General features: G+C 46.6%; 1 protein-coding gene across 9 annotated transcripts in view; it reads right to left on the reverse strand.

Moving 5' to 3' along the window:
- LOC104140515 (uncharacterized) overlaps positions 1-20,512 on the reverse strand; it is a 96,707-nt gene that overhangs the window by 59,242 nt on the left and 16,953 nt on the right. For all 9 annotated transcript variants that reach the window (XM_068907153.1, XM_068907157.1, XM_068907155.1 and 6 more), the window contains exons 5-9: positions 13,112-13,228; positions 12,874-12,935; positions 2,806-2,939; positions 1,539-1,850; positions 55-159 (exon numbers count right to left, since the gene is read on the reverse strand). The gene's annotated coding sequence lies outside the window, so the exon portion shown is untranslated. The remainder of the gene's footprint in view (positions 1-54; positions 160-1,538; positions 1,851-2,805; positions 2,940-12,873; positions 12,936-13,111; positions 13,229-20,512) is intronic.

The raw sequence follows: 20,512 nt of genomic DNA on the forward strand, positions 1-20,512 counted from the left end.
CAAAACAAAAAACATGCATTAAACCACAACACTCTTGTAAATGATAAACTCTACCCTGGAATCACTGTTACAGAGACATCGCGAATGCAGGTCTCTCAGGTCCAATAGGTATTTTTTTACTTCTTTAGTCCTAAGAGATTTGTCTGTATTTTAGCTGTCCTAAAAACAAAACAAAAACAAACAAACAAAAATAAAATACACACAACAACCACCCAAAAGACGCATACTGGACATATTCTTAACTAAGCGAACACCACATTTTAAAGTCTAAGATCCTTGACCTAGATAGGAAGAAAGGCAAGCTGCAAATGCAATGCTTACACCAAGATACCCATTTTAAATTTCCACAGTTTTAAAACTGATAAAATGCTTTTCCTTAAGCTGAACAATTTTTCTAGCCTCTTCACTAAGGAGACAGTATTCAAGTCATGATAAAAAAAAAAAAAAAGCGCTGATATATTACATATAGGAAATAGAAATTTTTGCCTTTATATTTTTGAATAACCCTTAAAAGTAGAGCAGGTCAAAAATTAATGATCAATTTTTTTTTTCCAATAGGAAATCAGAATGTTCCATGGAAAAACTTCAATTTTGCCAGAACTGTTCAGTTTTCCACTGGGGAAGATCTAAATAAAAGATTTCCTTTTAAGTTCCAGTTGACTGAAATGTAAACTTTTAAGTCCCTTTTCAAAATAAACAAGTAAATAAATCAGAGTCCATCCTCTAAAGTTTTTCTTCAGCTTGACATCTCTTTGGACAAGAGCAGAAATACGGACTTTCACCATGGGGCTGAGATTAGCAATGAGCTCTACAAAGACGACTCCAACCGGCACGCTCCACACCTTCAGCAAAAACATGTCATGGGGCTAAGACTGAGCATGGAAAATTTCAACCAAAAAGGAACGAGTCTGAGAAAGATATGAGCACAACCGAAGGAGGACAGGCAGGAACAGCAGTTGGAGCTCAACCTCTGTTCCAGCAGCTCTTGCCAATGATTGCTCGAGCTAATAAGGAACAGTTCCCCTGTGCATGCCACGTGCAGTGAAGGCAAGATAGATACATTCGTTTCTGCCATTAAGCAGCCCGGACCAGATATTCGCTGTGGTCGCAGGAGCGAAGACCTGTACCAGCATTCCTCCAACCAAGGGCAATATTCTGTAGCAAGCAAGACACTAGGGGCAATATCATACTTTGCCAAACCTCTGATTATCAACGCCCCACGGCTGCCAGCAGTGTGGGAGTCTTGCAGGCACCAGAGCCTCAGCTGGGCACCGCTGTCCCATGCAAATCTCCTCCGGGGCAGCTCAGGTCTTTCTGCATTTGTTCCCTGAGCAAAAGGCTACTGCAGCCTTGCCAGGACGTCCAGACAGCCTGCAGGGAGGAGGCCCTGAGGTAACGGCACAAATTTTCTCCTATCGGCCTGCCAGGATTGATTCAGGCCAACTAGGATCTCTCCCACTGCAGATGGGGAAGTTGCTCCTACAGCGAGGAATGGCTTTGTTGAGCCTTTCCTTCTACGTGGCCAGAAGCCTCCTTACCTGCCTGAGAGAGAGAGAGTGCTAAGGCGGCCGCTGGGCTTGAATGCAATTGGAGGCGATTGCAACCTGAGTCCTCATCTTAGCCCTAAGAGTCCCATACACAGCTTCTCTTGCACATGTGTCTCTGCTCTCGCTCTCCTTCAGAGCAGGACAGTTGTCCCCAGAAGGCAGCTCTCAGGACAAATTTCAAACAATCCAATATAAACAGAGTTCGCAAACCTATTTCTTCACAATTTCTTCCCGCTCTGGAGCACCTTTTCCCTCTGTTCATCCTGCTGGGGCTCAGCAAAACGGGGGGTGTTTTCCTTTTCTCTGGAAAAAGGAAAGAAAAATTAAAAAAATCAGTGTTGCCAACTCTTGCAATTTTAGTCCCATAGTATTTGATGTTTTTCTTCCCCTCACCCCAGCTCCTTGCTCTGATGTATTATGCAAAAATCTCAAATTTCATTTTAAAAAGGAAAGAAGAAAAGAACAATCAGTTTACAGCCCTCCAGGTTCTAGAGAAAAGCTGAAACATAACCTCAGTGCACCCTGCAGTTCCCCCCAAACTCAAAAAGTAAGCACAGGGGAAACAATATTTATCACATAATTTTTTTAAGGAGATGATTAAAAAAAACTCTCATGATTTCTCCATTCTCACGACTTGAAGGACCCAATCGATTTTTGAGCCCTGGGGTGGGTTAAACGAAGGGTTAGCTAATTCCACAGGTGCCGCCTTTGCTCTGTTGGCCAGATTTCAGCTCTTGGTGTAGTGACACGTAGGACTAGAAAAGGATAACATTTCCCCGGGCAAGGGAAAGCTCAAAGCCACATGCTGCTCTGCTCATCCACCCCACTGCAGGGCCATGATGGTGGGGCCAGGGCCCACAGCAAGGGCAGTTAGAGAAGCTCAAGGGCAACTTAAAGCTGCTTGGTCTTTCTCTCTCTAGAGCTTCACCATCACTATGGCTGCATCAGAGTGAATGGGACCCAGCACCCATCTATTTTCTTCTTTGCTGGGTCCTCAGCCTAGACTTCAGCAGCTGAAGGCCTCCAAAGCCTCGGAGACCCTCACTTCACAAGTGCTCTTTGGAAGCATAGCTTAAAAATCAGAGCAAGGAGACCCACAATGAGCGCACAGAGCCTCCAGGGCATGGCTTAGCAGAAGTTGCCTGGTTCCTGGCTTAACTCCTAGAGCCTGGGCTGTCTGGGAACAGGGAAGCTGGGTGGGGATGCTGGCTGCTCTCTCTGCTCTCCCAAAGCTTAGGCTGTGAGCAAGATCTCTTACCCTAGACACCGCTGCTAGCTCTCCTCTGATCAGAAGATAGGCAAGTCATCAGTCAAGCATGAGACAGTACCTACGTGGCTTCAGCAGGGTCCAAGCTGCTCAGGGCTGAGGGACAAGCTGATGAAGCAGGAGTACTGTCACAGGGGAAGGAAATGCTTTAATTAGGGCTTGGGCTGGACAGGTCACTGGACAGTATTCAGCAACTGGAGATGTGGGCGTCTGGCAGCTGGCCCTGTGTTTCCCACACTGGCCCCAATTGCCTGACTTCTCAGACGCAACAACAGTGAGCATTAACCTCACTCCATGATCTCGCTCTCCTACACCACTACTGCAGCCTGCATCAGGGCTTTTCCCCATCTGAGTAGTGCCCGGTGCGTGCGGTCCTGGCCTAGGAGTGACCTGCAGCCCACAGTGCTGCAATTAGGCAGGGACCCCCATCACAGACCTTAGTGTATGAGACCTCATGAGCTCTTGGTTAAGACAAAAAGGCAGGCAATAGCATAGGCTAATCAGCCCACTGGGACAGATTTGCCTGTTGAATCAGAGCCTCAAGGGAATATCCTGGTCCTCTCCCTGCTGCAAGCCTCTACCAGTTTGGAAAATCTGAAGGAGCAAGAACAGATTCAAGAAGCTGATTTCTGAGCCCTTCCTGGGACAAACACGGTGCAATTCTCCATAAAGACACTTTCCATTCAGGCTCCTTCCTGTCCTAAACAACCTATCTACCACTTTTGCCAAGGGTCTGCACACACTCCACAGTGACAGAGAGCCCACAGGCTGGCTGGAAGCATGCCACACGTCTACGGGCACTTTTTACAGTCCTTTTCAGGCATACGCCTTTGTCAGGAGCTTTCTCCAAGTTGTCCTGTTGGGGCCACTTACTCCCTGCCTTGTAGAAGGATCTGCATGGCAAAGCCCCGTGTCTGGTTTGCTTCCTGCCTGGCCTGGGGTGGCAGAGGCAGCTGGGTGTTTTCAGGAATTCCCTCTCTAGTTATTCCTCTCGGGAAAGGCTCCTTGTGTAACTGGAGCGCCTGACGTCAGGGCCAGCCCGTTCAATTGTCCCCAGTTATTATGAGCAGGGCTGAGTTTATAAGCCACACCTCGGCCATCAGGAAGCGAGGGGGCATAAATCTTGGCTGGAAGGGAAGGCAGCTCGCAGTTCAGTGGGTTTTCGAAGCTGCTCTAAGAAAAAATCCTGAAGGGTTTTTCCTAGCGCCCTGGTACTCACGTAGAGGAAAACGAGCCCCGCACAAGCCACGTGGCTTGCTGTATTAAACAGAAGGAGATTTAGGGAGGTTAAAACGCAGTGTGTAAATACTGACCAGGAGCCAAACTCTAGAGGCTCAGAGGTGCAGGTGCAGACAGTGCACGCCACAGAGAGAACACCGGCTGCCCTCCTACGTGCCCGAGTCACGTGGCGGGGATCTTTGGCTGACCCCAAGGATGGGGCCATTTTGCACTTGGTGGTTCTCTCCTTTTCTCTGTTAAGGAACATACTGAGAAAGGCCATTTTGTTCCCTCTCTCAGGAACCTGTTACAGAGGGAGACACGCTCAGACTAGGAGAGTAACTTTGGACCAGCTGGAGACTTTACTTTTCTTTTGTCTTGTTTTGGCGTTTCCTTTAATCTAAAACACAAGTCATCCAACCTGAAATTTTGTGGCTGCTGTTTATGTATGGAAAATATTTAACAGTTCAAGTCAGAAAACCCAAAATTCAGAATCTTAAGGGCAATCCAAAACTCCTAGGGTCTTCAAAATCAGACTAAAAATATCATGAGACCAGGCTCACTTGGACCAGATACTAATTTTCTGCAGCAGCGTCAAGGAATTAAAGCTGTCCTAAAGCACCAGCTGGAAACTGCCCTGACGTTTTCGTATCATCTGCTCCCTGGTCCTCCTGTGTAGGCCATGCAGGGGTGGGCTGGGGCCTTTCGGGGGCCCTGCTGTAATCCAGCAAACCTTGGCTGGTAGAATCGGCCCCAGAAAAGATTCCAGCTGGCTTAAGTTAGAGCAGCCCTGTGGCTGCTCTAACTTAAACCACCTGCTGGTTCAGTCCTTGGCCAGCACTAGGATCTGGGAGGTATAAATGTGGCTGAAAGCCAACTTTGCCTGTTCTCTTCTTCATCTGTGCTGATTATGAGCTGAATGTCCAAACCCATTTTAGAGATGGCTCTAAAAATAACCGAGGTTTCAGAAGGATACCATTGAACTCCTGGCTATGTTTAAAATCCAAGAATGGGGATACCCACTCTTTAGCCCCATCTTCCTTGCTTACCCTCTCTAGTCATAGCACTTGTAATCACGATATCCTAGCCCAAACATGAGGAAATTTGCAAGAACAGGTTCTTTGGTTCTTTCCTGGAATAGCTGATGGTTTCTGCCCTCATTTGACTTCCCAAGCAGCCTCTCCCCTGGAATTCTGGCATCTCTGTTCCTGTAGAGAACCAAGCAGTATAGACCTAGCAGACTTTTTTCCTCTTTTTAAAGAATGGAAAATAAAACAAGTTTCCCCAAACATTTCCAGAGCTTTTGAATCTGGTTTGAGCTTTGGCCATAAGATCACAACCGATTTACGCAGCCGTGATTCACCCACGTGCAGAGACACACACACAATCATGTGGGATGGTAGGAATTACCCTGATAATACAGCCTGAATTGTCCTGCCCCTGCCCTTCCTACTTGTCTTTTGCCCTGCAGCTAGCAAAGATAATGAGTAACAGTGATATTAAACAGGGATTTGGGTTTTTTTTTTTACCCCCTCCCCCCTTTTTTTTCCAGAAAGTGGATAACACACTACAGTAGATAAAGACAGATGGATTTTTCTAACTGTAACATTTATTAAGAGCAGTGAAAAGGTCAGCATAGAGCTCCCAGCGTATGGGCTAAACTCCTTTCCCCAGCCTTGAATGTAACAAGAAAGCAGATCCTTTAAGATGCAACTATCTTAAGCTCCCCTCCGACGGTTAAACTCTTAGTAATTCTAGGTTTTGGAGACAAACGTCAAAGCAGAGGGCTCTTCCCTTCATTATTCAAGTAAAGGCCCCATCAATATTATCTGTAATAAGAATCTGCTGTTGACATGGCTCACCCTGCAGTTCCTGTTCCAGGCAGTAGTCCCTGTCAATAGGATTAAAGTGAAGGAATGCCTTTGACAAGTCCACCGGCTGCTGATTCATTGCTGCCATCAGGCTGCCGGCTCGAAAAGGCATCAGGCACCATTAGCAGGCCCTGCCATGGCCAGCTGAGGGCAAGCCCAGCCAGCGTGTCCCAGGCATCCCCGGGGCACCGAGGCTCAGCTGGCTGCTGGGTGCCGAGGAGCGGGCTGAGCAAGAGGGGAAGTCCCACTGACTTAACAGAGGGCTCTGGAGCTGCAGGAGGAAATGGGGAGAGGGAAAGTCTGCGAGTGGTTTGCAGCTCATGTCCTACCACATCTCCTTCAGCTGAGTAATGGGCACATCAGCTGACTGGAAGTTTTGAGGAGATCTGGTGAGTGATCCCCAACTGAGCAGCTCAGGAAAGCCATCTACTGTGTGTAGGATGGGTACAGAGCATTTCTCAGCCTCTCCCTCCATCACCTGCACCTCAGCCTTGGTTCCTGATCATCATCTACACATTGAGATGGAAGAGGAGCTCGCTGCCTGTTGCACCCAGAGCTCATCTCTCTGCTCTCAGTGCTGGGCCAGCCCAGGCGAAGCCACGATTCCTGGGCAGTCCCAGATGCAGTACCAGCAGTCACCAGACCCAAGACGCAATGGGACTGGGAACTCAGAGCGAGAGGCAAAAGCAGGCAACTCCAGCTCTGCACAGCCAGGTGCATTTTTGCCTGGAGTTAAGCTGTGCTTCATCAGCCACGGGGGTGAAGGGACTTGCTTGTGGGACCAGTAGTTACACCACAGTCAAAATGAAATACTGCAGGTAAAAGCTCTGGAAGAAAAGGAGCTCTGGGCTCAAAGTGCTGCAGATTACTGGTGGATAGTTGGGCATGTCCAATCCTCAACAATTTTGACCTGCATTTTCTTTCTCCTTTGCCTCCTTGTTTGAAACAGCTCCCGTTTCAACAGCTCTTTAATTGCTCATGAGCTTGCACACCCTGGGATTCACAAAGCCACCAACTCACTCTCCCCTGGCCACCTGGTGAACATGGGCAGAGGGACTGAAGAAGGGACCGTGCTGCCCTGAAGCAGCTCCTTTTAAACCCAGCTGTATCCGACATTGGCCTAAAAAAGTGTTGCGCCACAAAAATAAGAAAAAAGTCTACTGCCAGGGAAAATCACGGCCTCCTGACCTTCCACCTCTCCATGCTTCAAGTGGAGCATGCGGGATACATATACGCGTGTGCGCGCACACACTCCACCCCCCTCATCTTTTCCAGTGACTAAGTCCCTGCCTAATTTGTTCTGTTCCTGTCCCCTCAGGTGCTGAGGCCAGGTCAGGAAGCAGGCAGCCTAGAGTAAATAGATTAGCTCTTTTTTAAATAAAACCTCTATTATTATCCTTAGGAAAAAAAATAACAACCCTCATTTTCAGGAATTGTTACATTTAATTAGGCTGCAAGTTCCACTGGGCTCTAAAAACGGAGCCAAGAAAGCGCGAATGTCAAAATATTCTGCATGCGAGATGAAAAGCCCTGAGCTGGGCGTTCCAGTGAAAGGGAGCCCTGTCAACCGGCCTGTCAACTCTGCCGCAGATTTTTCAAACCTAATTAAAATGATCCTTAATTTTTTTTTTTCTGTTTTTAAAGAAAAACATTTTTCATCTTTTTTTTTTTTGTTTTGTTTTGTTTTTAATCAGCCTGATTTCCTGCAATGAGCCAGCCAGGAGGAGGGTGAAATGGAGACCCACACACCAAAGGCATCCAGCCCTGGAAAACGGGAGGAATGGTGACTATTCAGATAGAAAGGTCTTCGCTCCAGCTGACCATGCATCCACTGTTTACTCACATGTGAAATCAGCCCTAACAGGAAGAACAAGGTACCAAATTCTGTCACTGCCTGTTTCCTGCGCTGTTCGGGGTTGGGGGGGGGGACAGGACCTTTTAGGCTCTTTGTAAATAAACAGGAGTGCATCAAAGGAACACCTGACTGCCGCACCCCTTTTCAGCAAAACTAGAACAACTCAGAAGCACTTGAATTTTTGGCTGACCCCTCAGACCAAAAGGGCCCTTACTGCCCTGTGACTAGCAGCAGCTCTGATGCTTTGGATCCTACGTGGGAAGCCAGGTTGCAAATCCTGAAACGGGAGCTTTACAGGAGAGCTTCAGTCGCCTATTAACTTTGCTCTGTGCCTTGCCTTCATTGGGCCTGATCACTCTCAGTCTCTGTAACCAGGTTAATTTTCTGTAAAAAACGTGAACTGACATTGATGGAATGATCTTATGAAAGTGATCTGCGGAGACCTGCAGCAAAGTGGGAGGCTGCTGAGACAGAATCTGCAGCACAGGGGAAAGCAAATTGTTAGAACTCATAAACAAAATGATTAAAATGGGCATAAATAGGAATGAAGAGAGATTTAAAACAAGAAACCTCAGTGCTGAAGAGGACACTGGATCAACAGGCATATATGCCGGTAACATTTCCCCTGCCACCCCCCTCCCCGCCCTAGTCTCTCTGAGAAATGCATTTGCTTACTTAAACAACCATTTTTTTAGCTCGTTTTCCTAGAGAAACGAATCTTTTGTGATAGCAGAGTGAGTGTGTCTGTCTTTCTGCCCCTAATAAAACTTCTGAACTTGCTGGCTAATTTCAACCAAGTTTGCCAGAAGGACAGAGTCCTCAAAGAAACTATCCGCTTACAAGTCTGCCGAGCGCTGGGCAGACGAGAGAAAGCCGAACATCCTCTGAGAAGGCGGCTATAGCATGCGCTCTCTTGATATTAAGCACCAGAGCATCCAACCTTGAGCTGTCTCATATGTTCCTCTGCAGAAAGCTCAACCCCACTGAATTCCCCGGACAGAGCGTACTCCAGAAATATCAGTATTAGAGCTGCTCTGTGCCGAGAGCTTAATACACATGCAGTGACCCACAACCCCTGTTTCTGAAAAATGGCAATAAACATGCAGTGCAGAGTAGAGTCAGGAAGGGAATTAGTGCCAGCCGGGTAAAATGAGTTGTCCGCTCTCATAGAGCGGCAGCACTGGTACCAGAATCCAGCTCTCCTGCCACCCAGGCTAGCACTCGACCCTTTCTACACCAAATAGCACCTCGTAAGCAATAAGTGGATGCAAGGCCAGGAGCACAGGTTGGATTGTATTCTGCTTTGTGCATCAGCAGGGAGAGCTGCAACAATGCTCCAGCTGCAGAGTCTTTACTGCTGCTTGGGTGAGGAGAACCGGAGGCAGAAAGAGCCCAGCTACCGTGGGAGTCAGCGACTTGTAAACTGAGAGCATTTGACCTGGGATCAGCCAGAGGGAAGAACTCTCCCACAAGGTCAGTCTCCTACAGCATCAATTTTCAACCTCGACTTGCACTTTAAAAACGGATCGGAAAAGGTCTGCCGCAGATGCTTTTTTTGTACAAATTTGTGGAGACACTCCTCGTTGGGGTGAAAGCTCAGACCCGGCCTCGACTTGGGAGCTGCCATACTCCTGGCGAGATTGGGCGCAGTGGCCCAGCGGGGAGGTGGGGTTGGGACAGCACAAACGGGTGAACTAACAGCACCACTAAGGCCGCTTGGTACCAGCACATGAATAGTTTCTGATTAAGAGAGCCTCTCTTTCTCCAGACTATGGAAGAGAAAGGGAAGCGCTGCACAGATGCACTAAATGTGGGGAAAAAAGCCAAGGGTTTGGATATGACAATGAACTCCTGTCTTCTGAGCCACTGCAACAGGCAACGGAGAGGGAAGAAAAAAGCACTTGGGACATTTCAAAAGGAAGTTCTCAGGTGCAGGAATCTTACCCCTGCTTCCACAGCATTTAAGTTTGTGAAGCCCCTCAAAACACCACACGGATCCATTTTGCTGTGAGGTCTGGGCACTTCCCCTTCCCTTCTTGTCAACTCCCCCAACTATCTCATGGGAAACACCCTCTCATCTGTTAAAAAAAATAAAGCATCTCCTGGAGCAACAAAACACCTCAGCTGGAGCTGAAGGCAAGCTGTCAGATTTTACCCTGTGATCGCTCAGGAAAATTTCACCCATGTGACCTTCAGCCAGGCAAGATGACGCACCCCATGAAAAAGATGAAATAGAGAGTTGCGCAAGAGCCTGCAGGGAAGGAATGGGCCGGTGGGTTTGGCCTCCTGGTGACCAAGCCGTCGGTGCAGGGTCTTGCGTGCCTGGGAGTCATGGCCGTAGGGGAATAGATGGAGCTCTCAGTTTCAGTACCCTGTGACTGGCCGTCCAGGTAGTAATTTAGCAAAGGGAGAGCAGATAATTTCCTGTTTGACTGGTCTATTTGAAGGGCCTTTCCCCTCCAGGGTGCTAGGGGCTAGGCAGCCAACCCTGAAGAGGAGGCAGATCTCCCTGGAAGCACCGGAGGAAAGCATGCTCTGTCCTTTTATAGGAGGGTTAGTTTCCCTGCACTGCCGTCATCACTGGGGTGACTAGCACCATAAGACATTTCAGGCTCTCCCCTGCAGAGGGTAAAAAGTCAAAAGGGTATTAAGCTGTCAGATCAGGGCAATTTATGTATATAAACAGAGTCCTGTTTTGCTGATTTACACCCTGATAGCACATGGCCCACAGGTAACGAACACAGCACATCACCACATCTGCCAGTGGAAGCAGTTTGGATTGACTGATCCATAAAACTGCAAGGCCTGAAGTTATCTGACTTCACATCTACATATACACACGCAAACAGCCACAGCCAACAAGTGCTCATGGAGTAACATGATATAAGCAATAAACGCTTTCCCCTAGCAAAAGTTAGGGGAGAGATTAGATAAGGTGGCTAAAACAAACTTTAACCACCATGGTGGGAGCTCAGCTGGCCTGTCCTTTTACTCAATTAAATAAGCCAAGGCATTCGAGGGAACCCGCACCCCAGAGGCTGCCTCTGTTGTGCTGGTCCCTGTACCCACGGCACTGGTCGCCCCTCACTCGGTCACTCATTGAGCCCAGACCCCAGCAGATCCAAATTGCCCTGGCCCACCTTCCCCACAGCAAAAACAATCCTGCCCCCGTCTTTACGAAACAGCAGTGCCTCCCTCCTGAGTTCATGGTCCAGTTAAAACTTGCTTCCCCTGGGGAAGAGCCCTAAACTCTTTTACCCTTCAGAGCTGATCCTGCTCAGGAGCCGGTGAGGCTACCGGCCTGCAAATGGCCCACGGGGGTAGTGAAGAGGGTGGAAGGTGGGGAAGGAAGGCAGCTCTGATGCCAAGAGGTTTGTTGACTCTGCAACGACACCAGCCTGCTGAAATGCCACCACCATCACCATTTAAGAAGATATGAATTTGTGCTTGTGGGGGCCAACAAGTTGGGGAGCTCTACTCCCAACCATGCCCACACTGATCCTGAAGGGTCTGTGGATTTGGAGGGTCAGGCTGTGTGAGGGCCAAGGCACAATCACCAGAGGTCAGTTGGAGGATGGAGCTATAAAGAGGATTTTGCTCTCTGTTGCTCTCCTCCCATGTGGCGTGACAACGGGTTCCCAGATTATAAGGCATGGCTAGAGCCAGCTCCCTCCCATCTTCCCAGTGAAGATCAGGGCTGCAATTGCCCCAGAAACTGCCATTCTTCCCCCTCTTCCCACTTCAGTGACACCAAGAAAATAAGTAACACAACCCTCCCAGACTCCTGGTGCCCATGGGTGGGACCGAATGAGGCACAGACTGGTGCTCACCCCCAGCATATGCAACAGGGCAGTGTTTGCCTCCCATCTTAGTGATTCATGCCTTCACATCATCTTGCCACTGAGGGGATGTGAGCAGCCACTACATTCCCATTCTGCCCAACAAACTCTAGTGTCAATTGCATGCTTCGGGCAAAAATAACAATCGGAAAAAATAATTGCATTTATCACGTTGGCGACTCAGCCAGCTACATAAGAATGTTACATAGCAAAACCACAGAGTTCAGTTTGTTTCCACACAAGCAGCAGAACAATGACTGGCAGGAATTTCCTGACATTACACGCTCGTGTTTAACTCAAGCAATTCTTTTTTGCAGCATCTTCAATCTACCAATCTGGGATGCCGCAGTAAGCCAGCCAGCAGGTGACCCTGGAGTGGAGACACTGCTGGCCAGAGGACAACTTCCAACAATGGCTAAGCAGGCAGAAATGCCATGACTGAATTATTCTCAACTATTTTGTCAACAGAGGCTTGGAAAGATGTTGGATTAAACCCCACAAATGACGACATGATTCCCAGGAAATTAAACTTCCCAGGCTCCAGACAGCAGTGATGGATGACGGATTATTGAAGAGGCAAATGATGGCTCTTCTAATGTCACTGCAGACCAGATTGATAGGTGAACTGCAGCCATGTCTCTTACAGGGACTTGCTACCCTGCACAGCACTGTGAGATGCTATTTCAGCTCAGACTTGCCTTCTTTGCTTAGCCCGCTATCTCTGCTGGTGTGTAACTTGGCCATTATACTCACACACAGTTTTCTTGCATAATTTGGCTCATTAGGACATCATAAACAACTGCCTTTAACCTGCTCTGCTGATGTGTAGAGGGATTTAAGATAATGGCCTCAGAGAGGCCAGGCAGGAAAAGTAACTGAGTTCAATGCCATGGAAGGCTCTGCTCTAACCAAAGGCTGACACCTGATCCAAGAAGCCGCCAGCTCACCAAAACAAACTTTGCCCCAGCACCAAGCTAATCCAGCTCCCCAACCGGTCACATGGTCATTGCAACTAACACAAGAGACAAGATGGGGCAGGAAGAGCAATGCTGCCCCTTTTGGATGCAATGCACAGCTAGATAGCTTAAACAAAACATGAAATTGCCTGAGGGCGTCGTAAGAAAACGTAAGTTAAAATAGGTCCCTCTTGGTTACAGTGTCCATTGTCCTCGGACTCTATGGTGTGTAAATTATGTCATTTGTAGACTCCCTTGTACCTCATTTCACTGGTACAGAAACATCCAAATAAACTTGCCCAAGGAGCTCCTCTACTCACATGATATAAGCAGCTGGCAATGACTGAGCTTCCGCTTGTCAATGCATTCTCCTAGCCTGATCCTGCAAAATAAGATGCATTAGCCTAAGCTGTCTTCAAACTGTGTAAAGCCATCGCTGGAAATAGCCAGTAACTGTCAACAAAACTTTCTCTTCTTTAAATTTGGCTTAACAAACAACTTAAACCAACAGAAACACCATTGCAAACACACTTAAAACAACTCTAAATGCTGATTTACCCTGGGAATACAGGTTGTTGCAGACATCCATCTCTTCTCGGTCTTGCTGTGCTAGTTGATGCCATGACCACAAGATGCTCATCATCACTTCTCTGGGAAGGCAGCCACCTCATAAGCCTGATGATGGAAATAGTCTTTTCAAGCTAAAACAGACAATTTTGCCTGGCAAGAATCACTTGGCTGGGAAGGCTACGGATAAGGTAACATTTCAGCTAGCACAGCTGCTTGCAGAGTGAACATCTGCCTAGAGCCTTAGAGCTGCAACCGACATCCCCTACAGCAGTTTTAAATTAAATTTGAAATGTTTATCAGGGAAGTTGTACTACTCTGGTTTAAAAACCACTTTAGCTTATTTCACCCTTGTGTGTAGACGAGGCTAACAGGTATCCAAGAACTCTAGGGGAAGTCCTACCTCCCCCAAACCATTGGGATTTTTGATACTGATTTCATGCGAGCAGGACTTCAGCTTTTACTTACAGGCACATGCCAGTCATCAATCCAGCTATACCACTGTAGTGATGCTCTCTTCATCCCGCTGAGATGTTGATACTCTCTCCAAGTAGGTACCCCCTGTGTTACTGAGCCTGGCCTAAGCCCCCAAACAGCACAAGCAGCCAGCTTCCCAAAGTGAATTCCTGCTGAACTACACTGCAGTGGATTTCAGCCGGGGATAGTGAACCTGTAGAGAGGCTGTGGCCTCCTTTGGTGGCCTCTGAGCAAAGAAAAACCATCTGACCAACCTTGAATTCAAAATGTTGTTAGGAAAGAACTCATGACAGCCCTTGCTCAGGTGTGTTCCCTGTTAAAACCTGTGCCTTTCTCCTCATCTCAATGTCTGCAAGTTCAGCTTCCAGTTGCTGCACTGCAATCTGCTAGACAAAAAGGCCTATCATCTGGTTCACTACATGCTTGCAAACTGCAACCAACACTACCATTAACTTTGTTTTGATGGCTGAACACATTGGGTCACTCGGAGCTTTGTCACTCTAAACAAAACTTGCCTGGCTCTTTCCAGAGCCCTCTCCAATGTATCAGTATTTTCACTCACTGTGACATTACTGGCACCAGGATGTAGTGTAGCCCCTTTTCTGCCCTTTCTACATCCAAGTATCCCCCTTAGCCATACCACAGCACTGAGACCATCCATTCAGTTGGCTTTCACCCACAACCCCAAGAGCTTCTTATGAGTCCTGCTTCCTACAGTCCCCTGCCCAATAAACGTGGCCTTTATTCTTTGTACCTTGCATTCAACTGCATCACCATATTTGTTGCTTGCTTGAGTCTGGCTCCCCAAGCGATCTGTATTCCTCTCTGTCAATGATCTCTCCTCTTCATTATTTACCGCTTCCTGGCTCGTTATACCATCACCAGGCCACATGAGTGGTGATTCTACATTTTCTTCTATGTCATTGGTAAAGATATTAAATGCAAGAATACTGGAGGGACTTTGCTACAAACACAGCTGGTGGATGATTTACAGTTACATTTGGAGACCTGTCAGGGAGCCAGGTTTTAATCCATTTAACGCATTTTAACCCTTTATTTTATACTGCTCTAGATCCTTAATCAAAATGTCATGTGGTACCAAGTCAAATGTCTTAGAGAAGACTTCTGCATGACTATCGCTTTATCAACTAAACCGGAGACATCATATTCTATTTTCCATGAACTCATGGTGATTGGCATTAATTATAATTTTCCTCCTTTAATTGCTCATGGACTCCCACAAATAAGGACTAACTTGTACCATCTAGCACATCACTGCTAACAGTATCCCCAAGACTCATTGTGCGTCATGGAGCACATGTATTTTGAGAATAGTGATCCTGCGGAACCCAAAGTTGGCCCTGGGCACGGACAAAGTCGGCTGCTGTCTGAAGGGGCAAAATACTGGGAATACTCAAACAGTCATGGTCTTGCTGACCATTTTGCCTCTTCCTGAGCTCTGGCACAGCAGGTTAGCTGCTCTTGTCACTGCCACTGGAGGAAGGATGTGGAACAACTGCACACAGGGAAACCAAGCATCACTAACCTTTGAGATAGCGTTGAGGTCCACACTATAATAACCTCCCCAAGAAAAACTTACAAATGGTCCATGGAGTCTTCTTCATAGGAGAGTGGGTGATACAAAATGCTTATATCACTGTAAAGAGGCCAAGGCTGTTTATTCAGCATATAGGTGAGACTGAAGCATGCTTCTAGCAACAGCGTATCGGATGTTATCTTGCTATCACAGTTATTTGGTTTTGTTCCTTGAAGGATGGAAGTAATTCATTAGCTCATACCTGATTCAATGCCTTGGTTCTCTTGACTCTCCAAGTGCAATTTAGAGAGCAGTCCCACTGCACGTAGCTGTAATACTGTAACCTCAATAGCCTTCATTTTTTTCTTTTTCTTTTTTTCTTTTAATTTGCAAATTATAGTCTGAGAGTCTCAAATGGAAGTGATTTTTCATCCAGGAACTACTCTGAACAGGAACAGAATTTTGCTTCAGACAGATCCAAAACATGTTGTTTTTCATGTTGAGGTAGTCAATATTTTTCAATAATTTGGGGCAGAACAAAAGGTTTTGTTTCACTCAAAACTATTTTTGAGGGGAGGGTACTTTTCATATTTTTTTAATGATTTAAATAAGACTAAAGGAAATATCTAGGAAAAAAATGTTTCATGTTTTGTGGGAGAAGGACTGAAAACGTAAGGCAAGGTGCTTTCGATGCAAATAGTTCAGCAACATCAAGATAATGTCACTAAACATTTTAATGTCACTAAAACTGCATTTGCTTATTTGCTTAAAGCGTTTAACTGAGGAATTTTTTACATCTTCAGGCCTGGAGGAATAATATTGGCGTTCACCTGCAGCCTGTCTCTTTGTTTAGTGTACAATCTTCGGTACTCATGAGAGATAAGGAGAACACATGATACTTTACTAAATCTTGAAATCACTAGCCAATCACATTGTTGCTGTACAAAACCAAATGCAAGACTGAAGACTCTTTGTCCCACAGTCAAATACTTTGAGCATAGATGAAAACCCCTCATTACTACTACAAAAAATAATTCCCATATAAGATCCACTTGGATGAAATAGATGCATCTAATATAACTCCTTAGAAAGTCCTTCTGAAGTTTATCAGTCCTATATGTCCAAGCATCAAAAGCAGAGGAGTGTGGGAGGTGTAAAACCGAATCTCCCCAGATCAAGCCATTCTCCATGATCCTCCTCCACCTTTTTGTACTAGTTACGCACTGAAGAAGAAAATTACTGTGCTGGATGGTAGACATGTATTTCTGCTCAATGCTGATTACACAAGGACTCTTCTGCATCCCAGGGAACAACACACCAGGCAGCGGTTTTCAGCTATAAGAGAATCTCTGGCCCTACGTTTTTCATCTTTCCTCTGCTTAAGGCCAAAACTTGGCAGAACATGCTGGAAAAACACAAAGGATATCATAACATCAGGGTTAATGGCTATGCTGCTGAAAACTTTGCAGAGCCTTTGACTTATCTCATTAGTGAGCTGGAGAGCCGCTCAGGCATTAGCACTACCTATGCATTTGAAACAATCTCCAGCATCAATATATCTCAGTAAACGTGCCCTCACTGCAACCCAAGTGCCTGCAAGGGTGCTAATCCCTGGACAATATTCACTTGATTAAATTATTTTTGAAAGATGATGCAGCTAATGCTCCTTATTCCAGAGAATCCTGCATTGTTTTCCTTGTAAATTGCTCCTCCAAAAGGATGAAAGCTACAGCTTCTCACTTTCCACTCTAAAATAACCCTTCTCTGTTGGAGCAGCAGCCTGCCAACTTCCTCAGGAACACTGCTTTTGCCCACAAGAAAAAGTGAGATGAATTTGGTGAGTCACAGCCCTGTCCGCAACCATAGCAGAGTCTGGTGCTACTGGTAGGTGTGACAGTTTGGGGGCTGCGTCTGCGTCTAATTATGAATTCCTCTTTGTTCTGTGAATAGCATTTATGACTGTAACCCTCAGTGTGGATTAGAACTTCCCTTTTGCAGCCGAAAGCAGGCGGTGTCTGGGGAGCAGAAAGGAGGCCATCAAGGAGTCAACAGCATTGAAGGGCTCTGTGCTGGCAGAACAATGGGCTTGCTCCAGGCACAGCTACTGACTTTTAACAGCTCTTTGCCAGTAACCCCATACGGGATTGCATCATGGAAAATCCTAGTGGAAAGCCAGGAACAAAGAAAAGATGTCAAACTGCTTTTAAAAGGGATGTGTTCTCTGAGCAGAGGAAGCCCTTTCATTGCCAGAATCAGAGGACTCAGCAAGAGGAACCTGGACTCCCTTAAAGACTCGAGGCAAGTCTAGCGACATACACCAGACGGGAGACCAGAGAAAAGGGCAACGCTCAGGAGGCAGCTGCTTTGCCTTGCTCTGTGACCCTCATGCATTGTCTATGGATGAAGTGCATGTGTCTGTGTGGAAAAAATTCCTGTGCAGACACTGTGTCCCTTTATTGAATTGTCCCATGGTCCCCAAAGAGTCCAGAGTGCCCATTAGGACAGACAAGGCAACAGTGTCCATGAGCTACTAACCTCTCATCTCAGATCCCAGAAACGGAGCCAGATAAGAAATGCATCCCTGAGAGCCAGGACTGGGGACACTGGCCGGACTCTGTCCAGGCTCGGCTAGCTGGAAAGCCCCCAGGAATGGTTTTATAATGGTGTGTGACACCATCCCCCAGGAAGAACGCAGACAGAGCTGTGGCAGTAGGTTTTGGTCAATAGAGACTCTGCTTCTTAAGCACAATGAAAGGTGGAAACAGAGTTACTGCTATGTTTCTGCAAAAGAGCTCAAAGTTGGAAGCGATATCACGTTGCAAATCCAATGAGAAAACTTTTGGGGGTTTGGAAAAGCATCACTACTGCTGCAAATCTGGAACAGAAGAGCCAAGAGTGCTGCTGAGCAGAAAGTTAGTTCGCAAGGAGAGCCCCCCTGCATTGCTCAGCCAAGCAGCATTTACATGTGCTGCTTCAAGGGCAGTATATAGAGTATGCAATGTGTGACTTTGGCTCTGACATGGTATCTGACTTGCAAAGAAAGACCTGCTTCTTGTCTGGTTTTCTAATTCTAAACTGGTCTTTCTTTAACCCTCCAAGGAGAATACGTAGAAAGACAGTGCAGAGCAGGTGTTCGAGAGAGTCTGGTTCTTTGCTTTGCTACAACCTTCCTACCTCTGTCAGGCAAAACACTCAGTTCCTCCTTGGCCATGAGAGGACAACCATGCAACTGAGCACACCACTTAGATCTCGTGGTTAGAAGTAGGGCACTTAGGTAGCATGCACAGAGAGGAAAGAGCAGAGGTTGTAAACAAACCTGGAAAACTAACACATTTGCATTCTCATTAGCTGTTTGGGAAACAGCTAGGAAGACTTTTTGGCAATGAAGCTAGCCGTTGACTTGCTCACTTGGCTGAAAGACTGAACAGCAAAGGAACGGCAAAGCAGAGCAAGAGAGCTGGCTTGGAACCAAGGGATTTTGCAGCGCTCTCATTTTGCATTCATTGCCCTTAGTCCAGGGGTCTCAAGCGTTGTCAGTCTTAGGGCATGAGTGAGAAACTGAATTGCAAAATGAGATCTTCCCTATTTGCATATGAGCTTCTCTGTGTTTCCTTTCTACTTCATCCTTGGCCAAATGATCTGGAATTTGGATAGGAAATCCCTCCAAGACTCCAGTGCACCCACACTTCTGAGCATTCACGGGCCTGGCAGGCTTGAGCAGGGAACGCAGTCCTGGCAGCTCTGCTCTGGGAGTTCAGTTATACCTGCAGCAACTAGCCAGCTCTTACAGCTTCTGGCTGGTGGCTGCTTCGCTGCAGCTCCTCTTTGTAAAAGAGTACCATAAAGGCAAATTCTTCTGCTACTGCCAACCATTGCTGGACTCTGCTCTGTGCCGTGTTATTCTGCGGTTTTGGTAACGCTGGCAGTGCTGCTGGATTATAAGTAACTGAAAGCACAGCTTGCTCGCAAGAGCCACAGAACCCCAGCGTGTATTAGATATCTCAATCAGCCTCTCCCAATAATATCCAAAGATGACAGGTCCAGTGGGAGGAGCCCACACCCTGCCCGTACCACACACCGTGCTTGGGGACATCACTGTCCCACAGAAAACACCACGGAGTAAAAGCAGTCTACCGTCACGAATGCTACAGCATGTGAGAGGACTGGGAACGCTGCTGCATTTACAATACTGTGCAATTATGTGGGATTTTGCTTATTAAGATTTGCTACTGTGCATCGTAAGCAAAAAATAATAATTTTTAATGCCCTGAGAAATCCTGACAAGGAATTGGAAAACAGAGAATCCTATGTCAGGTTGAAAGAGACCCTTCTCTTCCCAGCAGATTCTTTCCAGTCTGGGAGGTGGGTATATATCTCAGAAACTTTTTTTTTTTTTTTCCCCAACTATCCATTCAAATAAACGGTTCAAATTTGCTCTGTCCTTATTCACACGCTTTTTATGTTTGCTTTACCAATAATATTCTAACAAAGGCATTTACTGTCAGGAACGTTTACAGAAACGGCAAATAATAGAGGCCTCATAAACACAGTGATTCAGACTAGAATCTTGTTCTGAAAGTCACGTACTAGTATTTAAGAAAAGAAACAATGCCGTGTTAACATTTACCCAAGCCAAAGTCACCAGCACAGCTGAGATTTCAAACATTCAGTAGCAACGGGTTCATTATCAAGATATATTGCTTGAATTATTTCTAGATGTTATTCAGAGAATTATTTCAAATAATTAATATATGTAAGAAAATTACTGGCTCTGAACAGAAGAATTAAACTTGTCACATCAGAGCTGAATAAATGCCCTGCAACTATTCACTGCCCTGCTTTTGGATACACTAATTGCACCAGATCCAATCTTTAACCCCATTGGGGCTGAAGGAAATGTTCTCTCTGTGGCTCTGCTACGTGGCTGGGGATACAACAGTCCCCAGGCACTCCATCCCTTTCTCTGTAGGGGTACTACAGCCTTATCTCATGGGCTCTCCATTGTATTTCATAAAGGAGACTCACAGTTTCACCTTTCCCTTACCCCAGTGTAATTCCTGTGGTCTTCAGTGGAGCCTTTTTTACACCTGTGTGCACAGGAGAAGAATTGCACCAGGTTTAATCTTGTCCATGGTTCATTGTTTCAGCATCTCAGAGGAGGTGCAGGAAATATTGCTACTCAAAGGAGGCACTGGCAGGAGCAAGCAAGTCTCAGCACTCCACGGCAGACTGGCAGGGACAGCCAACTAACAGCTCTCCCGAAGGCCAAGCAAGCTGGGAGGCAGATCCCAGCACTCCAAGAAACAGAAGAGTCTCGATAGTATTTACGCTAGGCCTCAGGAAGAAAAAGTGAGCGTTGGCAATATGTCCAAACATGG

This window comes from Struthio camelus, chromosome 14 (genome assembly GCF_040807025.1).
Source record: "Struthio camelus isolate bStrCam1 chromosome 14, bStrCam1.hap1, whole genome shotgun sequence".
NCBI lineage: Eukaryota > Metazoa > Chordata > Aves > Struthioniformes > Struthionidae > Struthio > Struthio camelus.